We start from the raw sequence: 15,358 nt of genomic DNA, 5'->3' as shown, positions 1-15,358 counted from the left end.
AATACGTGTCCTAAAAAGAGAGCGATGCCAATTCTCTCATTATTCCATTCACTCACCGTCATATTTTGGATGTTTGCCAAGCAGGAAACTGTATGTACGTCACTACAAAGGCGCAGCATTTAAGCCTGCGGCAATCAATTATAATGGCTTAGTTAGGCTAGCTATATACGATAGTGTGGGCAGTCGTAAAAACAAGGCAGTCTGCTGTGATTCGTACATTCAAATCATGTGTTACAAGCATGTGAGTCGCGGACACATCTGAATTGCGTCTGACGAGGTCCACGCAGTCACCACAGCCCAACAGAGGACCTTGCACGTTTCATAGGGCCAAAGCAGAAGACCGCAAACGCGATTGGCAGAAAGGTATGAAGCATGTCTCTATACATATGTTTACTACCATGGCCTCTATGAGCTTCGGAGTTTCCATAGTTAATCCGAAACTACTATAGCGACCTGCCTGAGCAGTCTGTGATGGCGTTTGTTTTAGAATCTCAGAAGAAAAAAGAAAGCTGTTACGCATGGTAGCGAAACTGTCGATTTCCCATAATGTGCAACAAGGGCCGGTGGTTTGGTCCACAAATTGAGATATGGAAGACTGGCCACCGGTTGTGATGAAGAACCACACAGGGCAGGTGGCGTCGGTGGGCTGCGTGCAGGATGGGGCATGTCTATAGAAGTTGCTGCAGAGGCAGTCAAAGCACTTGAATGTTTAGTGCGCAGGCATTGGTAACACCGGGGCTACTGCTTAGCCTGACATCACTCGGTATCGCGCCACAACCTAGTTTCAGGAATACCGTTTTAGAACTACTGCATGTAGTCTTGCATCTAATCACGCGCATTAAATGCGTAGTATGGAAAAAGTGACAGGGATGGAATGAGAGGAAAGTATAATGAAACGAAATAATAAAGGTCGGCTGGAACAGCTAGCCTTTTCCTGCTTTGTATACATTGGATTAAAGAGGAAATGGTTGGCACGGAATGTAAAGGAGAAATGCTACACAACAGATTGTCCTATGAGTGTACCTCGCTTTCAATCACGTCCTTATTAGCGCTGAAAAATCAACAGTCTTCAGCAATTCTTCATGCTATAAACTTATTTCCTGCGGCACAGCGGACACCACAAATGCTCTGGTCGGTGGTGGCGCTCTGTCACGTTTGTGCGGCGAAGTCTGTTGCCCGTCTCCTGTGAATATGCGCCGAAACGTACTCATTTTTTATCGGCAATACCCATTACAACTTTCACTGACACTGGTTCAGATATCCAATAATCCTAAAGTCTTTCTCTTTGGCTCTTTTTCTCTGATTCTAACCTCGAGAAATTGGTGCTATTGAGTAGCTTTGTATGTGCACACAGCATAGACTGCCTGCAATTTTTCTGCAAGGTGACTAGGCGGCAGAGCTGTGTTCAGCAACTCACTTTTGCTTGGCAGGCACACTTAATTGGACATTACACGAGTGGAGTGATACATAAGCAGAGAGTTAACATTAAATTCGGCGTTCGGATTCTGGAAAAAGCTAGCTACTCAGACTTGCAGTATAATTCAGCAAGTAGGTTGTTATGACGAAGCATGATCGAAAATCCAAAGGCTTTGTGAGGGCAGAGATTTCGTGCAAGATGATCCCAAAGCGGGCTGTCCGTTAATGTAGCATGCCGCTGCAAGAGCGTAACGCGTGAGGCAGTTACTACGTGAAAATTGACGTGTTGCTGTGCGCATGATATCTGGTGATACAAAAAAGTAAACAGGCATGTACCTATCCAGATTTCAAGCAGCAATATAAGTAAATGCAAACTGAATCAAATATTGCCCCTCGCATACTGGCAGACGAAAAAAAAACATATTAACAATTCCTGGTGAAAAGGCGTCAGATGCGATGCCACCACCATTTGTGCTAAGAGGAAGCTTTAGCTCGGGCCAACTCTGATGCCACCTATTCGAATACATGTGACACGCAGAAACGCTTTTTACGAAATAACCCATGAACTTATGAGAATGACATTTGTTGCATTTGAGAGAGAAAGTCAAGTTCTAGCGACCGTTGGAAGTGGAATTTTGATTTAGGATTTAGAATTCTTTACAAAATTAAGAAAGATTAGTAGGGTTTAGAAAAGTAGAAACACGAAATTTTCACATCAGTAACCTTGAAACAAAAAGAGACATTTCAGTTCTGTAAGCTCCGTACGTTAGAGAATCTAAAGTGGACAAATTTGATGTATTAATTTACCGCTTACATGAATATGCTGCAAAGTCTATTAGAATTTCGCAAAAGTCTTGCTTAGGTAATACTCGCATTTCTCACAGCAGTGCATAATATATCAATTTTTCCCGCTTAACATGTGCTGTAAGGTGCAGTTTACAACGTAGTGGTGAAATTTTGCCTTGCCTAGTTACAGAGCTGTAAACGTGATTGTTTTGTTTTTTTCTAATTCCGAGATATTTAACAACTTTATTAAAAATTGACAACATGAATCAAAATCCCGCTTCCTACAGTCCCTAGAATATAACTTGTTCTTGATATTGTTGAGACAATGTTGTTGACAATGTTCATTACCAGAAACGAAAACTCCTACAATAAAGTGCGTGTACGTTCGGCCAAGTGACTCAGTGACGCCGTCCTGAATTGTCGCCATTTGCGTATTGATTTTTTGACAGGACAGCGCGAGGATGCACGTTGCTGTATTACGTCATAAATATCTGGCCAAATCCTGTACTCTTCCTGCTCCAACACATCCCCAACATTTTCCCTGCCTGTCAACGTGCTGAAGAGCATCCTAGATCATTCTTGCTTTCATATACTCGGGAAACGTAGGCAGCTGTAGTGTATAGACAACAACAAGTCCGATTGTAAGTTGAATAAATAATTTTTTATGAGCTCAATCCTGAAACTTTTCTAGCAAAGATTGCATTATTGTGGGAAAAAACAGTGCCGAGAACGCGCGAGAGTCGACTAAATTGCTTCGCTGCACTGTATGCGAGTATCCGGCGCGCTCTCAACTGCGTTCAAGATGGCCGGAAAACGTAGGTCACGTATTCTCTTTCCGGTGATCTCGAACCCAGATGATAGTGCGGCTGATCCCTGCAGATAGCACGGCGACGCGATTCCGCTGACGATCGCACGTCCTGGGCACTTTTCTCCCCGATTTTACATTTCCAGCAAGGTAAAACCCAATCACCCAAAAGAACAGCAAAAGGTAATACAGTTAGCGCAATAGTAACTAGGGCTAGGCATCGATTGAAAATGTGAACCCAAATGATAAGGACCCGTTTACCCATTGTTATTCACCTAATTGGATTTGTGTATTTACGTGCATACATGAGCGCCAACAATAAAAGCCGGTGATTTGTCACGATGCACCCACTTTTCAGAAAGAAATAAATAAAACGTGATATTTGAATCGACAGTGGCCTTTGTTATTACTTCAGTGGGTATTCAATGCAAGTGGATATTCAACGTCGCAGTTGTTGTGTCGAGTTCAGCCAAAAAAGTCAAAGGAGGTGGCATCTGTTTTTATCCTGCGCCACGTCTTTTAGGTATTTCAACCCCCACCGAATGAAACTAAAATGTATCTGGTTATCTCCCCTTTATTGTGCAAAATAATTATGCAGACCCAACTCGCATGTTGCAATCTAGGTGAAGCGAAGCTTTCGTGGAGCAGTTAATCATACGCCATAAATTTGCACATTCCGTTGCCGTGCCTTTAGCGTAAAAGGAAACTGGCACGCGCACTTGTTCTCGCGGACCCATGCCTACGCAATGTGACAGACCTTATATTGGCTTGTGTTTATTCATACGTTGTTATTTATTTTACATGTTGCGGCCACACCTTGGCCGATCGCCTGTTATGGGTATGTGCCATAGTATAGAATTTATATCCACCGTCAACACGCGGCAACCACCTCAACGAGCTAGTTGGCGATGTACGATATCTACTGCCCGCTTCTTGACAAATTGGCATAGTATATCGAAATCATCATTGTAATCAACACGCTGACAAGTTTCTTAGCCGATTCCTCGTTATGAGTACGTGCCATAGTATGGAAATTATAGTCCCCATCCTCACACTGTCCCTCCCTTTTTTTTCTTACTCATACACACATACTACTTAGACACACACCTCATGCAGCCGTGCACAGATTATCCATGATACGTAGTGCGACGTCGTCGGGTCAATAATTCCCTGCCGTCGCGCAGAAAAAGCTCCAGAATGTGGTTGAGAAGGCGGTTGTTTCCTTCCCCGAACGTGGGCAGTAGACGCTTCTCTGGCCGTACCAATAATCAAGGTGTCACGGCTAAGGGACCGAGGTGTAACGGCAAACACTGGTGTGGAAGTTATCCCGTTACGCTAAAGAGCAAGAAGTTCATGGCGTCCCGTTTAAGAGCAACAGACACGCTCTTATGATATGCGACCAGGAGCAACAGGACGGACAAAAATACAGGCACGTACGCAGCTTCTCCGCAGTCATCTTTACGTTTATAGGCGCACTTTCAAGCGGCATTACTTTGTGTGGTCCCGCGTTACAAATGCGCCAGCGTTTTGCTCTTGCACGAAGCGACCACCCCTCTCAGCCGGATAGATGAAACCAGTCTGTCGGCCTTTTAATCTCATCTGTGCTTTTATTACAAATGCGGCGCGTTCTCTCCTTTCTTTGTTTTTCGTGGTTGTCGTGCGCTTGAATGCGGGATAGCTGCATAAAGGAAAAACCCTTGTTAATCTTCACTACAGTGTGGTTGGTCTTGCTTTGGGACGTAAGCTATAGATATACGGGTGCGAGAAATGACAGCATGACGGGGTCAAATATCGCCGTTGTATCGCTCATGGAGGACTCCAGCTTTTTTTAGAGGACGTGGCCCTATTATAGAGAAGCATATTGTTGCACCTAGCAGCACAAATACTTTTTATACTCCGAACGCCATCCTCTGAATATCACAATGGGCTCAGCTGCTGAGACTTGTGCGGTACGCCGGCTGGTAACGAAAGGTTAATGGAGTCGTTATTTACAATCCGACATGGAGCACGTAACCGAACCAGAAACAAAAGAATAAATGAGGTAATGTACTCGTCTTTCTCGTTTTTGTGTGGAAAAATTCTCTTCTCACCTAGTGAGATATAAAGATGTGTTGCCTATTTCACAATCGTTCTTTAGCTTTCCTTTTTTTCAGCGAAGACATTTTTTGTGTCCGCTACTAAGGCTGTTGTAATAGATAGTCTCCTGCCTGTGCTTTTCCAATGGGTGCCTCGAAGGTGGAGTGCGTTGTCAAAATTACCAAATTTAAGATCTGACGTCTTAGAAATGTATCATTAAATAATGCAGCTTGTACGAGCTATGAACAACGCTACTCGTATCATCATTTTGTTTGATTGCTTGACTGGCGATAACGTTTTGTGTGGAATCACCTGCTATCAGAAATATATATGCCATTTGCTGTGTTGTTGAAGTACGTATAACGTGATTTAATTAGCACCAATTTTTATTTTGCATTGGTCCCAATAAATATAACGCCGAAATATGAATAAATATTTTTGTCCAATCAGTCAATATCGAAGTTGTTCAGAAGTTCAAGAATACGCAGGCAGGTCGGCCTGAATTGCACAAAGGTTGAACTGGGGGTTCTTAGAGAGAGAGTGAGAGAGAGAAAAGTCATAAGGGAAAGGCAGGGAGGTTAACCAGGCTGAGCCCGGTAGGCTACCCTGCACTGGGGAAGGGGGAGAAGGGATTGAAAGAGGAGAAGGAGTTCACACCCTGCACATTTACACAGTCAAGCGTTCATCGCTGAGTTTCGTCACAGGCGGTCATGCAGGCTTGTGCACTTCAAAAAGCGCAGCAGCGCCTTTGTAGCCCTGTACATAGAAGACGCACGAGGCCACGGGCCCAAGATCTTCTCCTCCGTAAAAGGCCTGTCGTCTATGTGTCCCAAAGCAGTCCGAAGGGCAGTCCTCTCTTCTTCGTATCTAGGGCAGTCACATAAGAGATGTCTGGTGGTTTCCTCAACACTACATGTGCTGCAGTTGGCACTGTCCGCCATTCTAATTAGGAATGAATAGGAGTTCGTAAAAGAAACTCCTAATCGCAGGCGGCACAGTAAGGATTCTTCATGTCGTTTAAAACCGGGTAAAAGTTGTAATTGCATCTGTGGGTCCATGGCATATAGGCGCCGGTTGGTAAACTCTGGTGTATGCCATTTTCTTAGAGTTATAGTATGGGCAAGACTGCTGAGGTGCCGCGCTGCATCCGTTCTTGACAATGGTATTGGGATTCTTTCATATTCGTCATGTGCTTCACGGGCAGCTTTGTCGGCACATTCATTGCCAGTGATGTTGCAGTGCCCAGGTAGCCACTGAAATACAATGTCGTGGCCTCTGACCACCGCTTGATAGTAGCGTAATCGTATCTCTGCTACCAATTGTTCATGTGGGCTGCGGCGCAGAGCTGATAAAAGTGACTGTAGGGCTGCCTTTGAGTCACAGAATATAGCCCAATTATTTGGTGATTGTTCGCGCACATAAAGCACTGTGCTGCGGAGGGCGGCAAGTTCAGACCCTGTCGATGTTGTGACGTGGCTGATCTTGAACTTCTTGCAGAATGATGCCGACGGAATAACTACCGCACCAGTAGAGCTGGTCAGAGTCGAAGAGCCATCTGTATAAATGTGAATTCGATCAACGTAGGAATCATGCAGCATATGTAGAGCAGCTTGATTCAGGGCACAAGTTGGCAAGTCGGACTTCTTTGTAACTCCTGGAATGGAGAGCCGCACTTGTGGCTGCCGGAGACACCACAAAGAACAAGGTGGTATTGCGGCAGGCGTGAAGTCCGATGGAAGAGAAGATCTATAGGAGGTTACAATGCCCGAAAAAGTTGCATCTGGCCTACTTTCCGAGAGAGAAGCAAGGCATTGAGACTGTAGTCGGAAAAGGTGCCGAAGATGATTTCGAAGGGTGTCTGTGGCGACATACGTTCTGATGGGATGTTCCTTGGCGATGGCAATTGTTGCAGCTGTTGAGGCGCATCGCGGTAGGCCAAGACAAGTTCTAAGTGTTTGAGCTTGCATGCTCTCAAGCACTCTGAGGTTAGTCCTCCGGGCGCTTGAGAACACCGGGGTGCTGTAGCGCAAGAAACCCATAAAACGCGCTTTGTATAGTTGCAGCATAGAACGCACCGATGGTCCCCATGCTTTTCCGGCGATGGCTGTGAAGAGGTGACTGATCGAGAGGAGTCTTTTGCTTAGGTAGGATACATAGGGGCTCCAGGAGAGGTCGCGGTCAACAGTGATCCCTAAAAACCGATGGTTCTTGGGTTAATTATAAACAATACCGTGAAATTGTGGCACACGAAAAGGCATTCAGAGGTAAGTGTTCATTAATTAATTAATTCATTCATTCATTCATTCACGCATAGTTTGAAAGGGGTAGTGATAGCCACGTTCAAAGAATAGTTCAGTTGGTTGTTTCACATCGCTCACATGACATGCACTCGCAACATATTCCGTATTCCGCATGAAAAAATATTTTCTTGCTAGGTGGAACTTGGCATGAGGGGCCTCTACCTTGCAAGGCACATTGCCCCTTACCTCCCGTCACTCCACGGAAGCCAAGTCGATGTCCGTGTTTTATAATTTTATTCCATCTCGCACGGGCTTCCTGGGACAGTGAGCAATGTTATTACTATAAATAAAACTGATACCGGTTGCAAGAGCTGTACACTTGCTTTAGCTCCCCCCCCCCTTCCCCCGTTGGATGCAGACTGTGCCGCGTCTATCTGTGTCTGCGCGCGCGCGTGCGTGCATGTTCAGCTTTGCGTCGCTTTTATCGGCTACAACGGCTGCTGATGGTGGTGACTGGATCTATCTACGCAGTTGTATATAATCGTCTATCAAGCTTCTATGAATGCCAAAGTTTAAGCCCGGTTACGGTCTGCTGTCCGTCTACTACTATCTTAGTAACGTCTGCTGTGTGCGCCTGTCCGTGTCTTTCTCTTATCCGTGTCTTATTTTTGCATCTCAAACCATTTCTAGCCTGTTACTATCCCCTAGCGTGCTAGCAGCCGAGCATTAAACCATCGTGATTAGCCTAAATAAACCCGTAGTGACACCTTTTAGAGAAGGCTAAATTTCCCTGTCCTACATAAGCTAATATCGTCACTAGGTCTAACGCTTACGTTTTCTCCAGGATTCGCCTGATTGGTGCGGACTCTGTTGCTCCAATAAGCCACCGTTTGTTTTCCGGACTTGGAATAATGCCTATTAGCTCCTGCACTGCCTCAGAGCAGGAAAACAAGACAATGCTCCGCACGGAAGCCTATGAGACAGTGCTCCAAATGATGCAAGACGAACAAAGGTACTAAATGAAAAACGTGCTTTAAAAGGTGGATTCAGACATCGTCTTCGTGAGTAGATATATTTACTGTGAGTTCTTTAGTGTTCCGGACAGACTTATTTCGGTCATATAATCAGTATCGATGGACCATATCCATGCCATCAATCAGGTAATCGAGAAATCTGCGGAGTACAATCAACCTCTCTATATGGCTTTCATAGATTATGAAAAGGCATTCGATTCAGTAGAGATATCAGCAGTCATAGAGGCATTGCGTAATCAAGGAGTGGAGGAGGCATACGTGAATATCTTGGCAAATATCTACAAGGATTCCACAGCTACCTTGGTTCTCCACAAGAAAAGTAGAAAGATACCTATCAAGAAAGGGGTCAGGCAAGGCGACACAATCTCTCCAATGCTATTCACTGCATGCTTAGAAGAAGTATTCAAGCTCTTAGACTGGGAAGGATTAGGAGTGAGGATCGATGGCGAATATCTCAGCAACCTTCGGTTTGCAGATGACATTGTCCTATTGAGCAACAATGGAGAGGAATTACAACAAATGATTGAGGACCTTCATCGAGAAAGTGCAAGAATTGGGTTGAAGATGAATATGCAGAAGACAAAGATAATGTTCAATAGCCTGGCAAGGGAACAAGAATTCAGGATCGCCCGTCAGCCTCTAGAATCTGTAAAGGAATATGTTTATCTAGGTCAATTACTCACAGGGGACCCTGATCATGAGAAAGAAATTTACAGAAGAATAAAATTGGGTTGGAGTGCATACGGCAGGCATTGCCAAATCCTGACTGGGAGCTTACCACTGTCATTGAAAAGAAAAGTGTACAATCATTGCATTCTACCGGTGCTAACATACGGGGCAGAAACTTGGAGGTTAACAAAGAAGCTCGAGAACAAGTTAAGGACCGCACAAAGAGCAATGGAACGAAAAATCTTAGGAGTAACGTTAAGAGACAGGAAGAGAGCGGTGTGGATCAGAGAACAAACGGGGGTAGACGATATTCTAGTTGACATTAAGCGGAAGAAATGGAGCTGGGCAGGCCATGTAATACGTAGGATGGATAACCGGTGGACCATTAGGGTTACAGAATGGATACCAAGAGAAGGGAAGCGCAGTCGAGGACGGCAGAAAATCAGGTGGGATGATGAGGTTAGGAAATTCGCAGGCGCAAGTTGGAATACGCTAGCGCAAGAAAGGGGTAATTGGAGATCGCAGGGAGAGGCCTTCGTCCTGCAGTGGACATAAATATAGGCTGATGATGATGATGATGATGAATCAGTATCGACTATGCAGTATAATCCGACTTGTACACCTTACATAAAAGAAAGAGCTAACCGATTACAATTACAATTCCTTCTTTCAAAAAGGCAATTGATTGCGGTTACTAATTACTGTCTCAGGAAAGCAATAGAGCAATGACTAAGAAGTTTTTGAATACTTCAACGTTATTATCCCTCCCTACATTTAGTAACATTGCACAAGTACAGTAAATCAAACAAGCTGAGCAGTCGCCAGGAGCGCTGCAGTGCTATTCTCTATTCTCAAAAGAAAAAGAATAATGAGAGGTATACAAAAATGCTAGATAAAAAATCTGCATAGTATACCTGATTACCTGATTATACCTGATCACCTGTTATTTTTTTGTACTACTTATGAAAATAAATTCAACTTCAACTTCGAAATCAAGCAGGCTAGGTGACTATTTGTCGCCGCCCCGTTTCAATGGGAATGCCAATAAGTCATTATCATCATCATCGTCAATTAGGTCAGACCTGACAATGATCTGACCATTCATTCCCTGTCTATTAGGGGAAGGGCAACGCATCGCTGCGGCATGGCTGTTCACCGCAGGCGCTTCACTAAGGCTATTAAGGCCGCCGCTTTACCAACGAAAAACGAGACTCAAGCCATAGAGAGGGTAGCAACGACTGTCGCTGCAAAATGGCTGTACCGTCAGTTTATTTCTGTGCGCGAAGCCTCCGTGATCCATTGTGAATATGTTCGTGCTGCCCAGCGTCACAGTTAATTGCTTTTCATCGCTTGCCGACTGAAGGTGCCTCTATGCGCATATACGCAGTATATTAAGTCTGTTTTGCACTCCAAGGTGCTTGCCGATTGTTTCTGCTGGGGATAACAGTGATGGCAGATGGATATCATAACAACACCGCAACAATCGCATTTTGGCAGGTGAGGGCTCTAGTGTGCAGTTATGAAATAACACTTCGAACGCAGGAAGGTGTTGCAACTTTTTAGTGTGCAGTGCTTGTGACGAAGAAATGCCATCGTAATAGGTCTAGAAAAGCAAGCGATGACCGACGCTGACCGTGTTAGCGACACTGCCACTCCGATACATCGCCGATGACAGAGCAGTCATCTCAAATGACAGCTGTGATACGTTGTCGTTGGAAAGCACTACGCACTCCTCAGCATCTTCGTCCACGACAGCGCATCGACACCTTGCAAGTAGCTACAGTGACGTGCCGATAATTATTTGCTGTGTGCTACGTCGCCACAATGCAGGCAATGAAACCATGTTGTGGGGCCATCACAGCCTCAGAAGATATATGTATAAGCCAGCGATAGTCAGCGCTCAGTACATCGCTGACGACAGTGCGCTGTGCGTGTTTTATCTCGGCGGTCAAGATTGTCGATGCCTCTCTGCTCAGCACCACGTCGCTGTTGCCGAACAATCAGTTGGGCGTGGCCCAACCGGGGTGTGCGCGCGCACAAGAGTTAGATGCCTCGCGTGGGGCGTGAGGTATGGTTTTGATTGACACGCGAACTCAGGCCAAACTCGTACATCGCGAAGCGTCCCTCGAGTTGAGCTCGGGAATATGGCGGCGGCAGCAGCAGCCTGTGTCATCGCATCCAGCGACAGCAAGCGTCAATAGACCGTCTGGACCCGTTCACCTAAATGACCGACGTAGAGTTTCAGCGTCATTTTCGCCTTTCCAATACGTCAGTGCACTGGCTGTGTAGCGAGTTGGGCGAAATCTCTCGTCTGCGGAGACAGCGTGGCGGGCAAATTATGCTTTTGGAGCACAGATTGGTGTGACTAGGCTGCAGAGGAAGAGTTAGTGCGATCGCTTCGGCTCTCTGCGGCTTCAAGCCCCGTGCGTCCACCGTATCGCAGCGCCACTCTAGGTCCGGCGGCATCATCGGAGTACTGGGGCACCTGCAAGCACCTAGGGTTCCAACCGGAGCAGCAAACCTGTGGTTGGTTGGTCTCATTGTAGTGGTCGCATTGTACAGGAAGACTCAGGATGGACGCCAGGCTGCCTTCTGGTGCAACAGGTGCCGGAAGCAGTCTTTGCAGTTACACGGTGCCGCTGCACTGTACGGGCAGAGAGGCGAAAGAAGTTACTTCGCCAACACGGACCGCCTCGGCCATCCGAACGTCCACTTCGTTAGGCGGCAACCGATTTGGCTCACGTACTGCGTGAGCAATAGCGTAGACGTGTGGCTGTTGAAGGAGATGACCAGTGACTTGCTTCCTTTAACGAAGCACGCCATCGTCGACTGGAAGAACTAAGCCCGTGAGGTGGTGATGGGCGAGCTGCTGGCGCGACGTCCACTCGTGGGCCCCGGGAAGATAGTGCAAATTGACGAGCGCGTTCTTAGCGGCAAGCGAAAGTAAAATCGAGACCGCCTGATGAAGGGCGACAACGTTCCACCGAGCCGCCAAAATTACGACGATGTTAAAAGATCGTGCGCCATGGGTCTTCGGCATGGTGTGCGCTACCACAGGATTGCTGCGACTTTTCAAGGTCCACCGACGAAACGCAGTCATTATTGCAGCCAATGTTCAACCGGAGGCTATTATTCGCAGTGACGAATGGGCCGCATAGAACTGTATTCCAAATTTAGCGGATGCTAATGAGACGAGCCTCAATCTGCACTGGGAGACAGTCAACCACAGCGTGAAGTTTGTGGGCCCCATAACTGGCGTTCAAACGCAAAAAAAATATTGTTAAAAAGTGAATCGCCACCTCGTCAGCGGTGGTTACAGGGTAACTGCACCGCTGCTGGAATCCTTCCTGGCAATGATGTGGTGGTAGTCAATTAACGGCCACGTACGCTGCAAGGACTCTTTCGTGCGTTTGTTAGAAGCCACGGATCGCTAGGGCTGCCCAGTACAAAGACTTTTCCTGTGGTTGTTAGAAGCCATCGCTCTGCGCTAGCTAGTATAAAGGTGCATCACAAAGGAAAAGAAAATAAAGCGTTGTTTTCTGACCTTTGTAGGAGTGCTTTCCGGCATTCGTGAGTGCTTACACGGTAAGCGCGCGGCAAACCACTCCTGCGCTCGCCGACGCTCATTCGTCTCGCAGCCTTACTTTAGCGCGAGCAACGAGATATCTGTTGAAAGCCCAATGTGAAAACCAGGCGCGCACCAATCTGTGCTCGGAAATGGTAGCGAAAACATGTAGCGAGCTGCACCAATTCAATACAGAGGAAAGAGAAGGAGCAACGAGGGATCTGTTGAAAGCCTAGTGGCGAAAACAAAGCGCACACCGATCTGTGCTCGGAAATGCAAGCGCAAGCACGTAGCGAGCCGCGCCAATCCAATCCAGAGGAAGAAAGAGGAGGGCGAGCATCCCCTTGTGGTATAACGCGAAACGTATTAAACGGCAAATTAGTCTAATACACATTCAGTGTACATCTTGTAAACTTTAAAATGCTTATAACCCACGTTAATGTGACTAATAATATTGTACTGAATGCATTTATTTCATAACTTGCTTGTGCCCCGAATGCACTCGGTGGAACGACAAACAAGTGAAAGAAGGCACGACCATGCTCCCACCGTATGATGACGTGAGCCCTAGTTTGTAGACCGCCCATATGGCAACGCCCAAGAAATGATAGCCACCCAGAATGAATCTAGATAAACCAATGAACCAGGAGGTGTGCCGACGGACAAACTTCGTCTTGTTACCATAGTTCTTTCATCTTGGGGCGTCGCCAGAGCTCGTGAAGATCCCGAGTTTCGCCAAACTTGGCGCATCCTGCATAGCACCCCTGGTCTGTCTCTTTCAATGCGTAATCTGCAGCTATTCGCACGTTGTCCATCTTCACTCAGAATTGCTTTTCAAAATTGTATTTCGTAATCTTCCCTCATTTTCTTTTGAAAACTTCTGCTGCGACACGAAAGACTTCCTTAATATGCTCGCTGGAGAGAAGGGCTGTGTAGTACCATAGTTCTTTCATCTTGGGGCGTCGCCAGAGCTCGTGAAGATCCCGAGTTTCGCCAAACTCGGCGCATCCTGCATAGCACCCCTGGTCTGTCTCTTTCAATGCGTAATCTGCAGCTATTCGCACGTTGTCTATCTTCACTCAGAATTGCTTTTCAAAATTGTATTTCGTAATCTTCCCTCATTTTCTTTTGAAAACTTCTGCTGCGACACGAAAGACTTCCTTAATATGCTCGCTGGAGAGAAGGGCTGTGTAGTAACGTATGATCACCTTGCTGAAAAGATTGTGGTGACTCAATGTAGCGATTCTCGGGTCTGGATTCTCTATGAAGCACAGCGCTTCATTTTTGCTGTATCTAGGACAAGGTGCTGCTGACAGGGCCAGTGAAACTGTAAAAAAATCAAATTAGGTGAATTTCGTGGCACCAACGTCCGAAGTGGCCATCGCTATCTAGCCTTAGAAGCACCGCTTTAATTTACCGAACATGTCTGGTGGACCTACTCTCGGCGTCCTTTCCTCGTCAGCCATTTAGCCATTTAGTACAGGACTCCATCAAACTGCAGCCTTGCTTGACAAGGTGGCCAAATCTGTAATGTAATTTAATATATTGCTGCATATTATTCAGCCCTAAATATACCGTTCGAGTGCTACAATCACACAAATGGGTGTATTTGAGTCACGTAATGTCAAACAAATACAAACATACACGTTTAACGGCCAAAAACGTCTTTACATATCAGAGGAGTCGCAGACTGCACTGAGCAAGAAATAAGCAGAAACTCTTGCCGCCCATGAAGGCCGACTATAAGCGGTTCCAGTAGGGAGGAAGAGAAAGTTGTTATAAAGCTCAGATCTTGAACTACCAAGACAATTGTGCGAATTTGCAAGCCTGCCATGTTCAGGTGATTCAGGCATAGCTGCAGGACGCTGATTGTGGGAAGGAGGTAAGCCATGCACATGTTTTCATCCCTGTGGACTCCATAGTTCCCGCCAAATTAGGCATACGAAGCTGTGTCTTCTGTGATAGCATGTTTCTTCAAAAACCGAAGCCATTTCATGTAATGGGTTACTGAAAAAATATTTCAATTACAGTGAGTGTTAACGAGAAAACAATGTAATCGTTAAATTACAATAAGATAAAATTGTAATTGATTACAAGTAGTTAATCACATGTAATGCGTTAAGTATATCTCTGGGTATAATCAACCCTTCTACAGTGGATCATTTAATTTAAAGAGATTTTTCTAATCGCCTTTGGCAGTGCGATTAGAAGTTCTCTAAGAAGAATAGAAGTTCTAGAATTTCTAGAGGAAGCGAAAATTACCTGCATGATAAATCGCGATATCTAGGTATCTAATCAAATTATCTATTATATAACTTTTCAGTTATTTACCTTCATTTCATTTCATTTCATTTATTATACCCTCAAGACAACGAGGTATTACAGAGGGGAGTGTACGCCGAGTGTACCTAATATCCTCCATTACGACGCAAGCGACGACAGCGACGACAACAGACCGACGTTCAAACGCACTCAGGCAATCCAAGGCACGTCGTAACATCGGATATACCAGTCAGCATAGACGACGAAGTCACAGCTTTAGTCGACACTGGCGCGGACACCTCTGTTATGAGCCGAGAACTTGCCGCTTAACTGAAAAAAGTTTACACGCAGTGGACTGGGTCGCAGGTCTGTACTGCCGGAGGACACCTCTTAAATCCCATGGGCAGGTATACGGCACGAGTGAATATTCGCGGCTTTACGTACGTCGGATATTTCATTATCCCGCCGAGTTGTTCGAGAGAGTTGATCCTTGGAATGGACTTCC

The 15,358-nt window shown here is 45.8% G+C and overlaps 1 protein-coding gene across 1 annotated transcript in view; it reads left to right on the top strand.

The window, feature by feature from the left end:
• The first annotated feature begins 235 nt into the window (after window positions 1-235).
• Window positions 236-15,358, top strand: part of LOC119445527 (monocarboxylate transporter 9) — a 130,253-nt gene continuing 115,130 nt past the window's right edge. Inside the window, exon 1 of the mRNA XM_049663372.1 lies at window positions 236-363. The gene's annotated coding sequence lies outside the window, so the exon portion shown is untranslated. The remainder of the gene's footprint in view (window positions 364-15,358) is intronic.

This window comes from Dermacentor silvarum, chromosome 3, assembly GCF_013339745.2.
Source record: "Dermacentor silvarum isolate Dsil-2018 chromosome 3, BIME_Dsil_1.4, whole genome shotgun sequence".
In the NCBI taxonomy this organism is placed as follows: Eukaryota; Metazoa; Arthropoda; class Arachnida; order Ixodida; family Ixodidae; genus Dermacentor; species Dermacentor silvarum.
Note: the sequence above shows the minus strand (reverse complement) of the source record. Positions and strands in the feature narration are given on the sequence as shown.